Consider the following 19,093-nt stretch of genomic DNA (forward strand, 5'->3'; position numbering starts at 1 on the left):
GTCAAGTCAAAGGTTGTCATTATGATCCCAGTCACAAGTAAGTCCTGAGTCTTACCTGTTGTGGGCAAGGTAAGTCCAGTCTAGTCACGAGGTTATGTCGAGCCAAGTTGAGTCATAAGGTAATGTTGAGTCTCGAGGTCATGTCGATATGAGCTGAGTCACATGGTTGTAAAGACGAGTCATTATGATCCGAGTCACAAGTAAGTCCCAAGTCTAACCTGTTGTGGGTAAGTCAACTTGAGTCACAAGGTGATGAAAGTCGAGTCGAGTCTCGAGGTCATGTCGAGTCGAGCCGAGTCAGATGGTTGTAAAGATGAGTCGTGTCAAGTCATGTGACTCACAAGTAAGTCCCGAGTCTTACCTTTTGTGGGCAAGCCAAGTCCAGTCAAGTTCAAGTCCACTTGAGTCACAAGGTTATGAAAGTCGAGTCGAGTCTCGAGGTCATGTTGAGTCGAGCCGAGTCATATGGTTGTAAAGATGAGTCGTATCAAGTCATGTGACTCACAAGTAAGTCCCGAGTCTTACCTTTTGTGGGCAAGCCAAGTCCAGTCGAGTCACGAGGTTACATTGAGCGGAGTCATAAGGTTATGTCGAGTCGAGTCTCGAGGTCATGTCGAGTCGAGCTGAGTCATATGGTTGTAAAGACGAGTCGTATCAACTCAAAGCTTGTAAAGACGAGTCATTATGATCCAAGTCTTACCTGTTGTGGGCAAACTAAGTCCAGTCAAGTCACGAAGTTACCTCGAGTCGAGTCTCAAGGTCATGTTGAGTCGAGCCGAGTCACATGGTTGTAAAGATGAGGTGTTTCAAGTCAAAGCTTGTAAAGACAAGTCATCATGATCCGTGTCACAAGTAAGTCCAGAGTCTTACCTGTTGTGGGCAAGTCAAGTCCAGTCGAGTCACGAGGTTACATCGAGTCAAATCGAGTCATAGGGTTATGTCGAGTCGAGCTGAGTCATATGGTTGTAAAGATGAGTCGCATCAAGTCAAAGCTTGTAAAGACGAGTCATTATGATCCGAGTCACAAGTAACTCCCGAGTCTTACCTGTTGTGGGTAAGTCAAGTCCAGTCGAGTCATTAGGTTATGTCGAGTCTCGAGGTCATGTCGAGTCGAGCCGAGTCACATGGTTGCAAAGACGAGTCATTATGATCCGAGTCACAAGTAAGACCCGAGTCTTACCTGTTGTGGGTAAGTCAAGTCCCCTTGAGTCACGAGGTTGTCGAGTCGAGTCATTAGGTTATGTCGAGTCTTGAGGTCATGTCGAGTCGAGCCGAGTCACATGGTTGTAAAGACGAGGTTTTTGTTTAGTCTAGTACATACAGGGTATGTATGTATGTTTTCAAAAAATATGTGTTCCGCTGTAATATTTAACAAACCGTCTGTATAATTTGCATGCTATTGTGTCAAAGAGCAGGGAGCCGTGTGTGCAATTGTATGTGCGTGTGCGGCTATACATATGGAAGCGTTGTGGAACACGTGACTGAAGACAGCTGCCTCCAGGTTCATCCAGTTCTATTTTTTTCCACCTCTGGCCATCTGCTTAAGTAGTGCTGAGCAGAGAGAGAAGCAAGAGAAGGTGGAACTCGGGGGTATTCAAGGACACACTCATGAATTACAAGTTATGAAACACATAAAGTACAACTTGAACACTTTCACTCATTAGCAAACATTGTAGCTATAACAAATTGAGGTGGGAACCTGTAGATACAGTGCTGACCAAACGTACTGGCACCTCTGCAATTCTGTCAGATGATGCTCAATTTCTCCCAGAAAATGATTGCAGTTACAAATGCTTTGGTAGTAATATCTTCATTGATTTTACTTGTAATGAAAAAACACAAAATAGAATGAAAAAAAAAAAAAAAAAAAAACATTATTCTACACCAAAGTCTAAAAATGGGCCAGACAAAAGCAGTGGCGCCCCCAGGGGGTGGCCAGGGGTGGCCACGGCCACCCCTAAAATTGGTTGGCCACCCCACTGGCCACCCCGCTTGCCAGTATATCGTTAGATTGTTGTAGCATCAGTTATGCATTTCATCCCAAATGAATGCATTTATTTTGTTTTGTTAAATGTAGGGCTGTCAAATTTATTGCGTTAACGGGCTGTAATTAAATTTTTAAATTAATCACGTAGTCGCGGTACGACTCACTCGCGCATTGCCGCAAACAGCCTACAATGGCGCTGTGTTACTTATATACAGAGATAAGGGGCAGTGTCAAGTGAGTGGAATAGATGCAAGCATTCATTGGTGCCGTACTTTTAATTGGCAAAAGCTTTGTCATCTCTCCCACAGCAACTATAAATATTGTGGGAAGCGACGTGGGGAAGAATGACAGGAGTTGATCTTTTTCTAAACACCCTGTAGTGTACCCAACGCAGAGAAGATATAGCATTTGCAGCCACCACACACAGTCATGGTTGCACCACTTCCCATCATGCATTTGGGCAGAACAGTTAAGTTGCTACAGTATCATTTACTGAAAGCTCAACAAATACACTAGATGGAAATATTTAGTCACAATATACAAACTCACATTTATCCTTTAAGAATTATTTAAGAAGAAGAATTTAAGAATTAAGTCTTTCTATCCGTGGATCACTTTCACAGAAAGAATGTTAATAATGTTAATGCCATCTTGTGGATTTTTTGTTATAATAAACAAATACAGTACTTATGTTGAATGTACTGTATATATCTGTCTTATCTTTCCATTCCAACAATAATTTACAGAAAAATATGGCATATTTTAGAGATGGTTTTAATTGCGATTAATTTTTGAGCTGTGATTAACTCGATTAAAATTTTTCGTTTGACAGTGCTGGTTAAATGTACACCTTATGCCTAATATATACATAACACAATAAAACAGAATTGTTGTGGAACTCAAAATGTTGACTGGACAGTTACGGACTATGCACATTAAATCGTTAGTAACATCAAATATTACAGAATACACCAAAGTTTATCAGTAGCCATGTCCTTAAGTGTTTTTGATAGTTTTCCCCTGACCTTTTTACTGCAATAATATAATGAAAACCTAAAATTATGGCTTTTAGTTTTGGCCACCCCAAGATTTTAAGTGGCCCCATCTGGCCACCCCTATGAAAAATTTCTGGAGGCGCCACTGGACAAAAGTATTGGCACCCTCAGCCTCATACTTGGTAGCACAACCTTTAGACCTTGTGGTGGTCGCCAAGTTTGTATTTATTTCATTCATTTTTGGTGCAGTTTTATTGCTTTCCAACTGTCCAACTGCACGTTAACACCTAATTTCTAATCAGCCAATCACATGGCGGCAACTCAGTGCGTTTAGGCATGTAGACATGGTTTAAGACAATCTCCTGCAGTTCAAACCGAGCATCAGTATGGGGAAGAAAGGTGATTTGAGTGACTTTCAACGTGGCGTGGTTGTTAGTGCCAGAAGGGCTGGTCTGTGTATTTCAGAAACTGCTGATCTACTGGGATTTTCACGCACAACCATCTCTAGGATTTACAGAGAATGGTCCGAAAAAGAAAAATATCCAGTGAGCGGCAGTTCTGTGGGTGGAAATGCCTTGTTGCTGCCAGAGGTCAGAGGAGAATGGCCAGACTGGTTCGAGCTGATAGAAAGGCAACAGTGACTTATATAACCACCCGTTACAACCAAGGTAGGCAGAAGAGCATCTCTGAACACACAGTACGTCGAACTTTGAGGCAGATGGGCTACAGCGGCAGAAGACCACGCCGGGTGCCACTCCTTTCAGCTAAGAACAGGAAACTGAGGCTACAATTTGCACAAGCTCATCGAAATTGGACAATAGGAGATTGGAAAAACGTTGCCTGGTCTGATGAGTCTCGATATCTGCTACGACATTTGGATGGTAGGGTCAGAAATTTACGTCAACAACATGAAAGCATGGATCCATCCTGCTTTGTATCAACGGTTCAGCTTGGTGGTGGTGGTGTAATGGTGTGGGGAATATTTTCTTGGCACTCTTTGGGCCCCTTGGTACCCAATTGAGCATCGTTGGAACGCCACAGCCTACCTGAGTATTGTTGCTGACCATGTCCATCCCTTTATGACCACAATGTACCCAACTTCTGATGGCCACGTTCAGCAGGATAATGCACCATGTCATTAAGCTGGAATCATCTCAGACTGGTTTCTTGAACATGACAATGAGTTCACTGTACTCAAAAGGCCTCCACAGTCACCAGATCTCAATCCAATAGAGCATCTTTGGGATGTGGTGGAACGGGAGATTCGCATCATGAATGTGCAGCCGACAAATCTGCACCAACTGTGTGATGCCATCATGTCAATATGGACCAAAATCTCTGAGGAATGCTTCCAGCACCTTGTTGAATCTATGCCACGAAGAATTGAGGCAGTTCTGAAGGAAAAAGGGGGTCCAACCCGTTACTTGCATGGTGTACCTAATAAAGTGGCCGGTGAGTGTATAAATATATATATATATATATATATATATATATATATATATATATATATATATATATATATATATATATATATATATATATATAGGGAAGTCAATTTCATGCAATGACACTTTTCGGCCGAAACCCCGACAACCTGGCCAAAAGGCCCAACTGCGCGCATTCACCTTAGTGTTAATCCAGTGGTCTCCAAACTATTCCACATAGGGCCGCAGTGGGTGCAGAGTTTTGTTCCAACAAAACAAGATGACCCCTTTGCACCAATCTGGTGTTTTACAAGTGTAATCAGTTGATTGCAGCCAGGTGCTGCTTGATTTAGCAGAAACCACATTGGTTAACCTGTCTGTGCTCGATCGGTTGGAACAAAAACCAGGACCCACAGCGGCCCTTGAGGACTGGTTTGGAGACCCCTGTGTTAACCCCTTGTACTGACTCCATTTTGAAAGCTGGAAAAAGGCTTCGAAGCACAAGTTGATAATTTATTCAGGTCGACAGCTATCAAACGGCAAGGCGAAACAGAAACAGACTCAAGCGAGGAGGCAGACTTGTTCCAAGATCACCATATCACAAGTCAACAAAAGGTTTCTGAGAAAAATTACAACGATAAGTTAAATATTCGGTCTTTTTGAAGGCTGTGGCGTGGCGGGCTTTGGGCAAAAGAAGGTTGTGCTTTGGCGTTGCTTAGGATTATTTTCTGTTTGTGGATTGGACAGGAGGATTTGGGAGTTACAGGGCAACGAGGGTTGTGGATTTTGCCAACTAAGTGTCAAAGGGGCTCTTGGAGTCTTATCAGTCGTGTTATCAGCTGGATATCGGGTGTTCTCCAGTGTTCCTTGTGTTGGGACAGGACGTCCCGCCATTTGTTCTGGACTGTCCGGAAGAACTGATCGCGGGAGTTGGTGGTGCAGACGTGGGCTTGCCTCGTCAGCGTCAATTTTACTCAGTCAGTTGCATGACGCACACGTTGGGCTTCCATGATAAGAAGGTGTCATATATCTCTTATCCCCTATGTCAAATACATTCTGCTTGTTTTCCTTAAACTAAGATATAAATGCTATTTATTTTATATTGGGTGTGTTCCCTTCAATGTGAAATTCATGGTGTTAGTGCCTTATGGTCATCTGTTGTAAGTGCTTTGCCGCCATCTTGTGACATCTATAAGAAATTACGCAAGAGGAGGATGTCAGTGGTTCATTTGTGGATTTTCACAATTCTCCACAGTGATCGTTCGCTTCGTGGAGGTTCATGACACCAATGACATGAGCATACGTCTCAACACTTCCAGTATTTGACTCATCGCCACTTGAGTTTTTTTCTTGAATTTGCGCCGGCTAAAGACAACCTCTTCACTTTGAGCGATGCAGCTCTCAACAAGGATGAGGAAAGCTTTCAGCTTTGCAGAGGGAATTAGGCGGCATTTACTCTCTGCTGACTTGCTAATCTGTGAGTGTGTTTGTCTCTCAAAGTGAGTAAGAGGATCATAATCGTCAGCGCTTCAGTCTTTGATGGTAGCTTTGCGTGTCGTGAAAAAGCTACAATCTATAATACAGTATGACTTTTTTTTTTTTCAATGATGTAAAACTGTTTGACCTAACGAGTCCGTTCATACACCCAAATCACTGGAATTTTCCTTGGTTTGACAACTCCAAAAATGACAGTTTTTATCCAAATCACTTCATTTACATGTGAAAAAAATGAAGATATTGAGGCGCACAAGACTTATTTTTCTTGCAGCAAAAATATACTGTTCAGCCAAAATTTCCCATTCGTTTCCAGTGGTCCTAAGCGCCGTTCCATTTACAGGAAGTGACCTGCGTTCTACAGGAAGTAACCCATTATCGACACACGAAAGGAACCCCCTGAAATGCCACCTGTTCCACAGGAAGTGAGTCGAGGTCAACAAGACATGACCCCAAATCAACAGGAAGTGAGTACATATCAACAGGAAGTGACCCTGAAATGCCCTCAAATCAACGGGAAGTGACCTGATATCAACAGAAAGTGATCTCAAATGCCCCTGATCAACAGGAAGTGACCCGATATCAACAGGAAGTGATCTAATATCATCAGGAAGTAGATTTTAATCTTTTAATATTCCTTATTGCAATATAGGAAGGGACCTAAAATTCCCCGAATTCAATAGCATGTGATGATATCAACAGGGACTGAACTGATATCAACAGGAAGTGACCCCAAAATACCCCCAAATCAACAGAAGGTGGCCCTGAAATGCCCCTAAATCAACAGGAAATGACCCGTTAGCAACCAGATACACACTGATATGTCCCCAAATCAACAGGAAGTGAACCGATATCAACAGGATGACAAAATGTCCCCAGTCAACGGAAATTGACCCTGAAATACCCCCAAATCAACAGGAAGTTTCCCATTATCAACAGGAAGCACCATGAAATTTCCCCAAATTAACAGAAAGTGGCCCTGAAATGCCCATAAATCCACAGCAAGTGACCCATTATCAACCGGAAACCCTCTAAAATGCCCGTTAATTAACAGGAATTGAACCAATATCCACATGAGGTGACCGCAAATTGCCCCGAAATCAACAGGAAATGAACCAATATCAATAGGAAGTGACCCCAAAATCTCCCAAACTCGTCAGAAAGTGACTCCGAAATACCCCCAAATCAACAGGAAGTTGCCCGTTATGGACGAAACGTGACCCCGAACTGCCCCCAAATCAACAGGAAGTGACCCTGAAAACAACAGGAAGTGAACCGATATCATCAGGAAGTGACCAAGAAATGTTCCCATTTCAACAGAAAGTGATCCTGATATGCACTGAAATCAACATGAAGTGACCCCGAAATTTCCCTAACTTAATAGAAAGTGAACCTGACATACCCCCAAATCAACAGGAAGTGACCTGATATTAACAGGAAGTGACCCGGAAATGTCCCGAAACCAACAGAAAGTGAACCAATAGTAACATGACGCCAAAATGTCCCCAAATCAACAGAAAGTGACCCTGAAATACCCCCAAATCAACAGGAAGTGACCTGATATAAACAGGAAGTTACCCGGAAATGTCCCAAAACCAACAGGAAGTGAACCGATAGCAACAGTACACCCAAATGTCCCCAAATCAACAGAAAATGACCACGAAATGTCCCCAAATCAACAGAAAGTGACCCTGAAATACCCCTAAATCAACAAGAAGTGACCTTAAATGCCCCTAAATCAACAGAAAGTGAACCGATATCAACATGAAGTGACCCCAAAATGCTCCAAAATCAACAGGAAGTAAACCGTTATCAACCGGAAGTGACCCAAATATGTCCCAAAACCAACAGAAAGTGGCTCTGAAACGCCCCGAAATCAACAGGAAGTGACCTAAAATGCCCCCACATCAACAGGAAGTGACCCGTTATCAACCGGCAACACCCTGAAATGTCCCTAAATCAACAAGAAGTGACCTAAAATGCCCCCAAATCAACAGGAAGTGAACTGATATCAACAGGAAGTGACCCAAAAATGCCCCCAAATCAACAGGAAGTGACCAGTTACTAACCAGAAAAACCCCGAAATGTCCCCAACTCAACAGAAAATGGCTCTCAACCGCCCCTAAATCAACAGGAAGTGACCTAAAATGCCCCAAAATCAACAGGAAGTGAACCGATAGCAACAGGACGCCAAAATGTCCCCAAATCAACAGAAAGTGACCCTGAAATACCCCAAAATCAACAGGAAGTTACCCATTATCAACTGGAAATACACTAGAATGCCCCCAAATCAACAGGAAGTGACCCAATATGGACAAAACATGACAATGAAATGCAGATATCAGTTTGATATGGGGCATTGGTTTTCCTTGTGTTGGGACAGAGCGTCCTGCCATTTGTTCTGGACTGTCCGGTAGAACTGATAGCGAGAGTTGGTGTGTCAATCTTGCTCAGTCAGTTGTATGACTCACGCGCTGGGTTTATGTGGTAAAAAGACAACAGCAAGTGACTATGAAATGCCCCCAAATCAACAGGAAGTGACTCGATGCCAACAGGAAGTGATGTAACATCAACAAGAAGTGACCAGGAAATGCCTCCAAACCAACATGAAATGATATACCAACCATAATAGCAAAGCTCGCATCGCAATTTCTTTAGAAATTGCATGTTATCGTTAATTGTTATTTTTTGTTTTTTGTTTTGTTTTTAAATCTCAGTCATTTTTTGAGCCATTCCAGCGAAAGGCCATTTAAGCACCGTGGAGCTCCCATCATCCTTCAAACTGTACTCGCCTCACCGGCTACGCCTCTGTCTTCCTTTAACACGCTGTATTAAATCCACTGAACTGATAATGCCCTTTCAGTAGTAAATTTGATTAATGCAACTGCAAGAAAATCAATTTTCCACCATCTTTCTCCCCTGTTTCATCTCTTTTCCCATCTCGCCCGGCCTATCCATCTATCTATCCGCAAGATTGTCACGGTGTTGGCTCTCATCTAATCTATCTTGAAGCCGTGCTGTCGGAGTGATGGCGTGGATTACCGGACTAATCAGTGTAAAATCTTTATTTCCCTGCAGAATGACAGGTAGTGGAAAACTTCCACTATTCCAAATGAGGAAGTACTCATCCAGGAAACTTTCTTCTCATTGATCAAATCATTGATGGTACAGTGGTATGAAAAAGTATCTGAAGCTTTTGGAATTTCTCACATTTCTGCATAAACTCACTATCAGTGTGGTCTGATTTTTGTCAAAATCACACAGATGAAAAAACTGTGTCTGCTTTAATTAAAACCACCCAAACATTTATAGGTTTTCATATTTTATGAGGATAGCATGCAAACAATGGCAGAAGGGGGAAAAATAAGTAAGTGAACCCTTGCAATTGAAACCAATTTTTACTGAGGCTGTCAAACGATTAAAATTTTTAATCGAGTTAATTACGGCTTAAAAATTAATTAATCGTGATTCATCGCAATTCAAACCATCTATAAAATATGCCATATTTTTCTGTAAATTATTGTTGGAATGGAAAGATAAGACACAAAACGGATATATACATTCAACATACTCTACATAAGTACTGTATTTGTTTACTATAACAATAAATCAGCAAGATGGCATTAACGTTAACATTCTGTTAAAGCGATCCATGGATAGAAAGACTTGTAGTTCTTAAAAGATAAATGTTAGTACAAGTTATAGAAATTTTATATTAAAACCCCTGTTTTCGTTTTAATAAAATTTGTAAAATTTTCAATCAAAAAATAAACTACTGTAATTTCTGGACTGTAAGGCGCACCTGACTATAAGCCGCCACCCACCAAATTTGACATGAAAAAGGCATTTGTTCATAGATAAGCCACACTGGACTGTACGCCCCAGTTGTGCTCAATGTAGAATGGAATCTTTACACCAAAAGATATTAAGGAAGTGACCTGTTATGACCAGGACGTGTCCCCCAAATGTCTCCAAATCAAAGGAAGTGACCTGACATTGTCCCCAAAATCTCCCCAAACAAACCTGGGCGGGGCTAAGAGCTGTATCTCCACATAGCAAAGACCCAGAGTAATTTCTCCAGAAATTGCAGTTTCTAGTTAAAATATGAAACCCTACAAATGTTTGGTTGGTTTTATTTAAAGCAGACACTGTTTTGTTTGTTTTCATCTGTGTGATTTTGACAAAGATTAGATCACATTTGATGGTGATTTTATGCAGAAATGTGAGAAATTACAAAAGGTTCAGATACTTTTTCATACAACTGTAATTAGTGGTGGTGAAAGTGACACAGACCCCCTTCTAGATATAAGAGAGGTGTCATCCATCTAGTTGTCAGTCGACATATCATCACAAATGTTATGAAAATATTTGATGAAGGTTGAAAATTTACCTAGCGTGGCTTTAACACGCTACGGTTCTTTTTTTACCTCTCTGAGTATTTCGCGCTGAATTCTTGGCGTCATCTTTGGTGGACGGCCACTCTTTGGGAGAGAAGCAACATTGCCAAACTCTCTCCATTTGTAGACAACTTCTCTGACTGTTGATTGATGAGCATTCAGACTTTTAGAGATGGTTTTGTATCCGTTCCCAGCTTGATCGCAAGTCTTCAGACAGCTCTTTTGACCGAGCAATGATGCACATCAGACAATGCTTCTTTCTCAAGACATTGGTTACCAGGTGTGTGTTTTATAGTGGGCAGGGCAGATTTGAACCAGTCGTCAGTGTTTGGGCACAAACCTGACTTAAATTGTTGGCTCAAAATTGGTTTCAATTGCTCTTTAAGTCTCCTTAGGCAGAGGGTTCACTTACTTATTTTTTCCCCTTCTGTCATTGTTTGCATGGTATGTCATTAAAATATGACAACCTATAAATGTTTGGGTGGTTTCAGTTAAAGCAGACACTGTTTTTACATCTGTGTGAGTTTGAAAATGATCAGATCACATTTGATTTTATGGAGAAATGTGAGAAATTTCAAAAGGTTCAGATACTTTTTCATACCACTGTACCACGCCGTCCCCATAAAATTTTATTTGTCATAGATAATCTGGACACACAGTCTAGTAATCTGTACCTCACTTTTCCCAATTCCCAAGAGAACAATGCAATTGAATACAGAAATCTGTATCGATGCGCATTCATTGAGGAAGAAAAATGACAGGCGCATGAGAATTTTATTTTTGTCTTGTTAAATAATGCTTCCATCTAGTGGTGAATATTTGTACCAGTATCATGATTACTTTAGACTTATTACTGTACAATCACTTACATTGGCTGATGCATGAATTATGAAGTACTTGGTCACATTTTTTTTCTGATGTGTTTTAATTAGGGCTGTCAAATGATAAAACATTTTAATCGAGTTAGTCACAGCTTAAAAATTAATTAATCGTAATTAATCGCAATTCAAACCACCTATAAAATATGCCATATTTTTCTTTAAATTATAGTTGGAATGTAAAGATAAGACACAAGACGAAAATATATACAACGTACTGTGCATAAGTACTGTATTTGTTTATTATAAAAATAAATCAACAAGATGGCATTAACATTAACATTCTGTTAAAGCGATCCATGGATAGAAAGACTCGTAGTTCTTAAAAGATAAATGTTAGTACAACTTATAGAAATTTTATATTAAAACTAGAGATGTCCCGATCGATCGGGTCCGATCACGTCATTTTCAAAATATCGGCCATGCCTTTTTTTAATATATATATATATATTTTTTTTTTTTTAATTAAATCGTTTTCTAATTGTATTTAACGTTACAGACATAATATGTTACACTCATCCAGAGTCTTTAGTTTATGCTTGAGGTACGGTTATCAAATTTATCCCAATAACGGCGGAAATACGTTTTTTTTTTAAATGTATCACGTTAAAAAATTTAGCGCAATTAATGCATGCGTTGCATGACCCACTCGCGCATTGTTGCGCTCAATCTGTAATGGCGCCATTTTACCTATATAGAGAGATAAAAGGCAGCATAAAATAAGTAAAGTGAATTTTGGCAGCCTTTGGAGCCTTCCTTCAATTGGCTAAAACTTGCAATCCCTCTCCCTATGATTAGAAATATCATGGGAAGCAATGTTGGGAAGCAAGGTCGCATTTCATCTTTTTCTTAACACCTTAATTTATTTCCCAACGCAGAGAAGATATATCAATTGCTAGCCCTACGCACAGTCATGGTTCCACTTCCCATCATGCCTTGGGGCATGGCTGCAGTATCATTTATTGAAAGCTCAACAAATACACTAGATGGCAATATTTAGTCACAATATACAAAGTCACAAGTCTTTCTATCCGTGGATCCCTCTCACAGAAAGAATGTTAATAATGTAAATGCCATCTTGAGGATTTATTGTCATAATAAACAAATACAGTACTTATGTACTGTATGTTGAATGTATATATACGTCCGAGTTTTATTCATTTGTTTCTTAATGTATTGCCAAAATATGTATGATCGGGAAAAATGATCGGGAATGATTGGAATTGAATCGGGAGCAAAAAAAAGCAATCTGATCGGGAAATATCGGGATCGGCAGATACTCAAACTAAAACGATCGGATCGGGAGCAAAAAAACATGATTGGAACAACCCTAATTAAAACCCCTCTTAATGTTTTCGTTTTAATAAAATTTGTAAAATTTTCAATCAAAAAATAAACGAGTAGCTCGCCATTGTTGATGTCAATAATTACACAATTCTCATGGTGCTGAACCCATAAAATCAGTCGCACCCAAGCGCCAGCAGAGAGCGACAAAACTCCAAAAAAACACAAGCAACAAGTGCAAATGACCCTGAGCTGTCATTTTAATCTGTTTGAGTGGGACATGTGCGTTAATTGCGACAAATATCTTAACGTGATTAATTTAAAAAAATAATTACCGCTCGTTAACGCGATAATTTTGACAGCCCTAGTTTTAATTCTTCTAAGGACATGAAAATAATGTTCAGTTTCTTATTTTTTTCATGAAGTTAAAGACATGTCCAATCCAGTGGACTCAACATAAAACAATGTAAATTTACTATCAAAAATGAATTAATTTATTGAATTTATTGTGAACATAGAAACATTTGATCCCTAATATGATTTCCTAAACATTTCAACAATTTATATGCATAGTAGGGGTGGGAACCTCTGGGTAGCTGATTTGCGATACAAGGCTCACGATAACGATCTCACGATATGAGGATACGGCAATTATCGATACATGGATCAGGAAATCATTATAGGCTGAACTCTGTTGCTGCGAATTGGAATGAGTTGATTACTCATAGATGTCAAATCCATTTGAAGTGAGAGGAATAGCAGCGATTCATTCGCTGCCATTCCTCACACGTTAAATTAAATGCACTTACTTATTTTAATTTCACATTAAATTAAATTCACTTAGTTATCCCCCCCCCCCCCTTTTGTTATTGTTTGCATACTATCCCCATTAAAATATGAAAATCTATCAATGTTTGGGTTGTTTTGGTAAAAGCAGACACTTTTTTTTCATCTGTGTGATTTTGACAAATATCAGCTCACATTTGATGGTGTTTTTATCATAGGCGGAGTTTGATTTTTGGGGCAGGGGTGGCACAACATGTTGATGAGCCCGAAACGTAGTGTCAGCAATAAAATTAACTTAAAAGAATATTTATAATAATAGTTGACAATGAGCGTTTTTTTTTTTCACCCCCCCGTCATTCTTGAGGGGAATTCTAAATCAGGCTGCTTAGGACAGCCATACTTTTCGCCAAGATCGTCATTCATTGAATATGGTACACCCGCCGTTGTCAAGCCAATGTAGTTACCCTAGTCAAAATTGTATCCCCTGGGCTGAGCCATGTGGAGGTAGATTTGTGCCTTTATTTTCAATCAAAAAAAAGTTGCTTCAATCAAAATATATATTTTCAACCCAAAAAAGTCACTGCAATAAAAAAAAATGTGTTTGAATGCAAAAATACATTTGAAACTCAACCCCCCCCCCCCCCCCAAAAAAATGCATGTGAAAGTTTTTTTTATTTTTTTTTATTTAATTTTTTTTTTTTTTTTTTTTTTTTTTTTTTTGATTGAAGGAACTTTTTTGATTGGAGTAATGTTAATTTGTGTTTGGGCCACATTTTTGCTATGACATTTTTGTCTTTACTAATCAATCAAAAAAATAAGTTTCTTCAAAAAAATATAGATTTTCAAAAAGAAAAGTCACTTCTATCAAAATAAGAAGAATTTCAATCATAGAAAAAGTTTGCGAATGCGAAAAAATATTTGCGATTGAAAAATTTGCATTTTTTCTTTATTATATGCAAAGCAATTGACCGTCTAAGGTGCTTGAAAAATAATTTTGACCCATCATAATTTTTTATTTTTTTTGTGTTAATTTAATTTATTTTTGTTGCAGTTTTATTGCTTTACAACTTTTAGATACAGTGGTACCTCTACATACGATCGCTTCGACACACGAACTTTTCGACATCCGACGTAAAATTTGACTCGCCATTTGTTTCTACATCCGACGACATGCTCGAAATACGACGACAATGGCAGCACCGCAGACGAATGCACGGCGGATTTTCTTGTGTGACAATTCAACACTGGTTTCAGAAAAGGTTGGTACAGGTGGTGAAACAAGGAAAAAGTTGACGCTTACCTTCTAAATGAAGATGCAAATGACAGAAAAATATGAGCGTGGGGTGAAATGGCTCAACAATACATCTCCACGGTCCTCCTCCGACCATCGTTCGCCAGTCTTTATAAGTTAAAGAGCATACAACAGGAGAAAAAAAGTCTTAAATGGCATTATTATGTGAATTAGAATCATATTTTGAGACGATTCGACTATATACAACAATTTAGCAAAGCACAGATGACGAGAAATTAACCTTTTAATCTGCCAGTTAGCCACGCCTACCATTATAGGGCTTTAGCGTCCCCAACAGGTGGATGACGTCAGCGGTAGACTGGTCTCATCGATTTGACTATTCAGCCCATTGAGGGGGAATTATTCAGAACGAGGAAAACGCGACGAAGAAAGCCGCCAAATGTCATTGTTTCAGTCTCTCTACTCCAATATTTTTACAGGATATTCCTTTTATCCAAGTATTTTTCCCCAATAGCAATATAAATGGCTTGAGAAGGACCAGTCAGCCCGTCGAGGGAGAACTATTCAGAACGAGGAAAACGTGACGAAGAGAGCGGCAAAATGTCATTGTTTCTGTCTCTTTACTTCAATATTTTTACAGGATATTCTTTTTATCCAAGTATTTTCCCCCAATAGCTATATAAATGGCTTGAGAAGGACCAGTCAGCCCGTTGAGGGGGAACTATTCACAATGAGGAAAACGCGACGAAGAGAGCGGCAAAATGTCATTGTTTCTGTCTCTTTACTTCAATATTTTTACAGGATATTCTTTTTATCCAAGTATTTTCCCCAATTGCTAAATGAATGGCATGGTCATGACAAATAACAGTCTTGTGCTGAATGGAATATGAAATAATAAAAATGGATTTATTCAGGACGACATGGCAAAATTACTCCATAATGGTCAAAACTGTCGACTTCACCTTTACTGTCGCACCTCCCGAACTATATTTTATGACACCTAAATCGGACATATGTCATTTCCCTTCCCCGGCTTCGGAGAAAGTAAACAAACCAGAAGGCCTGACAGCTAGCCGACATGCTAACCCGAACCGAGTGATGTTTCAAAGTCTTCGAAGCGGAAAATCACACATAACTATCCTGGATTATTTGACATGACGACCCGGTTGTCTATTGTCGTCACGGATCGGCAAACCGCCCGGCGGAGAGCAATTTACAGTTGGTTCCCCGGAGGAGGGTGGCTGGAGTTGTTGTGCAGCTAACGGGCTGCTGCTAATGACCATTAGGACAGCTTTTTACATGCCTATCAATGATCAAACGTAAGTAGTCCTTCATTTAAAGGAAGTTTGTAGTGTTTACTTTGTAATCGCTGTATTCGTATTTGACATAATACAAAACAAGATGTTTACTCACTTCCTCGTAAGTCCAATGGTCCCACAGTAAATATCCACGGTGAATGGGAACCTTTTGAAACTCCAAAAAGGCGCATACGCCTCTCCCTCATACAGAATGATTTTTCTGCAGCCGTTTGGCTGGCGTGATGCGAAAAATAAACGTATTAATCCGCAAAATCAGCTGAATCATTCGTCCCCATACACAACAGTACGCTGTATAGTGAAGAGGACGTCTTGTACCGTACACGTCACAGCGCCCTCCTCCTCAATGCAAGACCGAAGCCGGAAGTCACTCATTTTCCTGGCGCGGGATTCAAAAAACTAAATAAATATAGCGATCGCCTCCACACACATCCAAGCGGTCCAAATCATTCAGGAGCATAAAATACCGCGTGTATTATGAAATAAACATGCTTTTTCGTGTCACAGGCACTTTAAGCTGACAATTCTTATTGTGGTAACATCTCCAGAAAAATCGCCAGCTTCGCCACGTTTTCATCATTTCTTTCATAACTTATTCAACACAAAACGCCTGCTGTCTGCCGCAATTGACTATGTTCTCAAGAAAGCATTGAAAGCGAAAGTAAACTCTCACCCGCTCCCCTCCCTCTTTGTCACGTCAGCCCCGCGGTGCCTTCAGGTACAGAAAAAAACGTCCGCCTTATTAGAACCCGTTTCGTTACACTATTACAGGAATTATTATTATTATTATATTATTAATCCGATTTTTATTTATTATTTATTTGTTTTGCTATATGTAATTGCCATTTGTAATAGTACCAGCAGTATTTTTTAAGGATTTAGTGCAGGTTTTTGGGCTGTGGAACGAATTAATGGAATTATAATGTATTCCTATGGGAAAATCCTGCTCGACATACGACCATTTCGACTTACAAACAAGGTCCTGGAACGGATTAACTTCGTATGTAGAGGTACCACTGTATATAGGAAAGTCAATTACATGCAATGACACTTATAGGCCACCGGGGGGGGGGGCTGGGCCCCCCTTAAAATCCGCTTAAGGTTTTTATGCAGAAATGTGAGAAATTCCAAAAGGTTCAGATACTTTTTCAAATCACTGTACACTGCTGGCCAAAAGTCTTGGCACCCCTGCAATTCTGTCGGTTAATGCTCAATTTGTCTGAGAAAATGATTGCAAATACAAATGCTTTATATCTTCATTTATTTTGCTGTCAATGAAAAAGCGCAAAAATGAATGATTTTTTAAAAATTATCATTTTACACAAAACTCCAAAAATCAGCCTAATCCTTGGTAGCACAACCTTTAGACAAAATAAATGCAAACAACCGCTTCCGGTATCCATCAATGAGTTTCTTACAATGCTCTGCTGGAATTTTCGACCATTCTTCTTTGGCCAACTGCTCCAGGTCAAGATTTGAAGGCTGCCATTTTCAGATCTCTCCACAGGTGTTCTATGGGATTCATGTTTGCTGGCCACTTTAGAAGTCTCCAGTGCTTTCTCTTAAACCATTTTCTAGTGCTTTTTGAAGTGTGTTTTGGGTCATTGTCCTGCTGGAAGACCCATGACCTCTGAGGGAGACCCAGCTGTCTCACACTGGGCCCTACATTATGCTGCAAAATTTGTTGGTAGTCTTCAGACTTCATAATGCCATGCACACGGTTCCAGAGGCAGCAAAGCAACCCCAAAACATCCGTCATGTTCGACTGTGGGGACTGTGTTTTCCTTGAGGGCCTTGTTTTTTTGACTGTAAACTCTATGTTGATGCCCGATGTGGGAAAATATTACATTCTGCTTTTGTGATGTATGATTGCTTCTGTGACATAGATTGTAACAACTTCTATTGTTTTTCACCTTGTTCCCATAGTTAGGAGACACGCTTGAGAATCTCACGAGATAACTTGTTTTGCACCCATAATATTTACCATTTGTTGGCATCTGTTGCAGCACAGATCATTTGAACCATGTGAAAAGCACTTTTTCAAGGGGGCTGAACCAAAAGTAGCTTAAATGTTTGTGATTGGACGGGGCCGTGCCGCTCGGGGGCGGAAGTTGGCCTACGTCCCTACAAAAACCAAACATTTCCGGGCGACCAGTGAAGTCCGCTGGTGGATTAAGTACGGATGGCCCAGCTTTTGTCCTTTTGACGCTTTACTGGAGTGTTGTTGGCTTCCCACTCGTTTGTCACGGTAAGCGATTTTAATTTCTAAGGGACTACTAGTTGTGCTGTAACATAACGCGGGGATTCTGAGATTGACAAACTCAAATCTAGCATCACGTTACCATATGTTTGCTTGTTTTTGATATCTGTTTGCTTGCTTTTGTGGGAGTGTAATCAATAAATGTCATTTATTCTGCATTTCCTAATCAATAAAGATCGTCTGTTGAGCAAAAGTGTGCCTGTTACTGATTCACCGCGAACATGGAAATTTCGGAAAACAATGCCTTTTCCCCAAAAGCTCTGCTTTTGTCTCATCTGACCAGAGAACATTCCTCCAAAAAGTTTTTGGCTTTCTCAGGTAAGTTTTGCCCAAATCCAGCCTGGCTTTTTTATGTCTCTGGGTCAGAAATGGGGTTTTCCTGGGTATCCTACCATAGAGTCCCTTTTCATATAGACGCTGACGGATACTACTGGGAGGACACTGTTGTACCCTCGGACCGCGGGATAGCTTGAACTTGTTTGGATGTTAGTCGAGGTTCTTTATCCACCATCCACACAATCTTTCGTTGAAATCCCCCATCATTTTTTGTTTTCCGTCCACATCTAGGGAGGTTAGCCACAGTGCCGTGGATTTTACACTTATTGTTGACACTGCGCACTGTAGACACGGGAACATTCAGGTCTTTGGAGATGGACTTGTAGCCTTGAGATGGCCCATGCTTCCTCACAATTTTGCTTCTCAAGTCCTCAGACAGTTCTTTGGCCTTCTTTCTTTTCTCCATGCTCAATGCGGTACACACAAGAACACGGGACAGATGTTGAATCAACTTTAATCCATTTTAACTGGCTGCAGTTGTGATTTAGTTATTGTCAACGCCTGTTATGTGCCACAGGTAAGTAACAGGTGCTGTAATTACACCAATTAGAGAAGCATCATATGATTTTTCAAACGATGCCAATACTTTTGTGTGGCCCATTTTTGGAGTTTTGTGTAAAAATATGTTGATTAAAAAAAAAAAAAAATCCCATTCTCTTTTCTGTTTTTTCATTGCAAGCAAAA

Source organism: Corythoichthys intestinalis, chromosome 11, assembly GCF_030265065.1.
Source record: "Corythoichthys intestinalis isolate RoL2023-P3 chromosome 11, ASM3026506v1, whole genome shotgun sequence".
NCBI classification, from domain to species: domain Eukaryota; kingdom Metazoa; phylum Chordata; class Actinopteri; order Syngnathiformes; family Syngnathidae; genus Corythoichthys; species Corythoichthys intestinalis.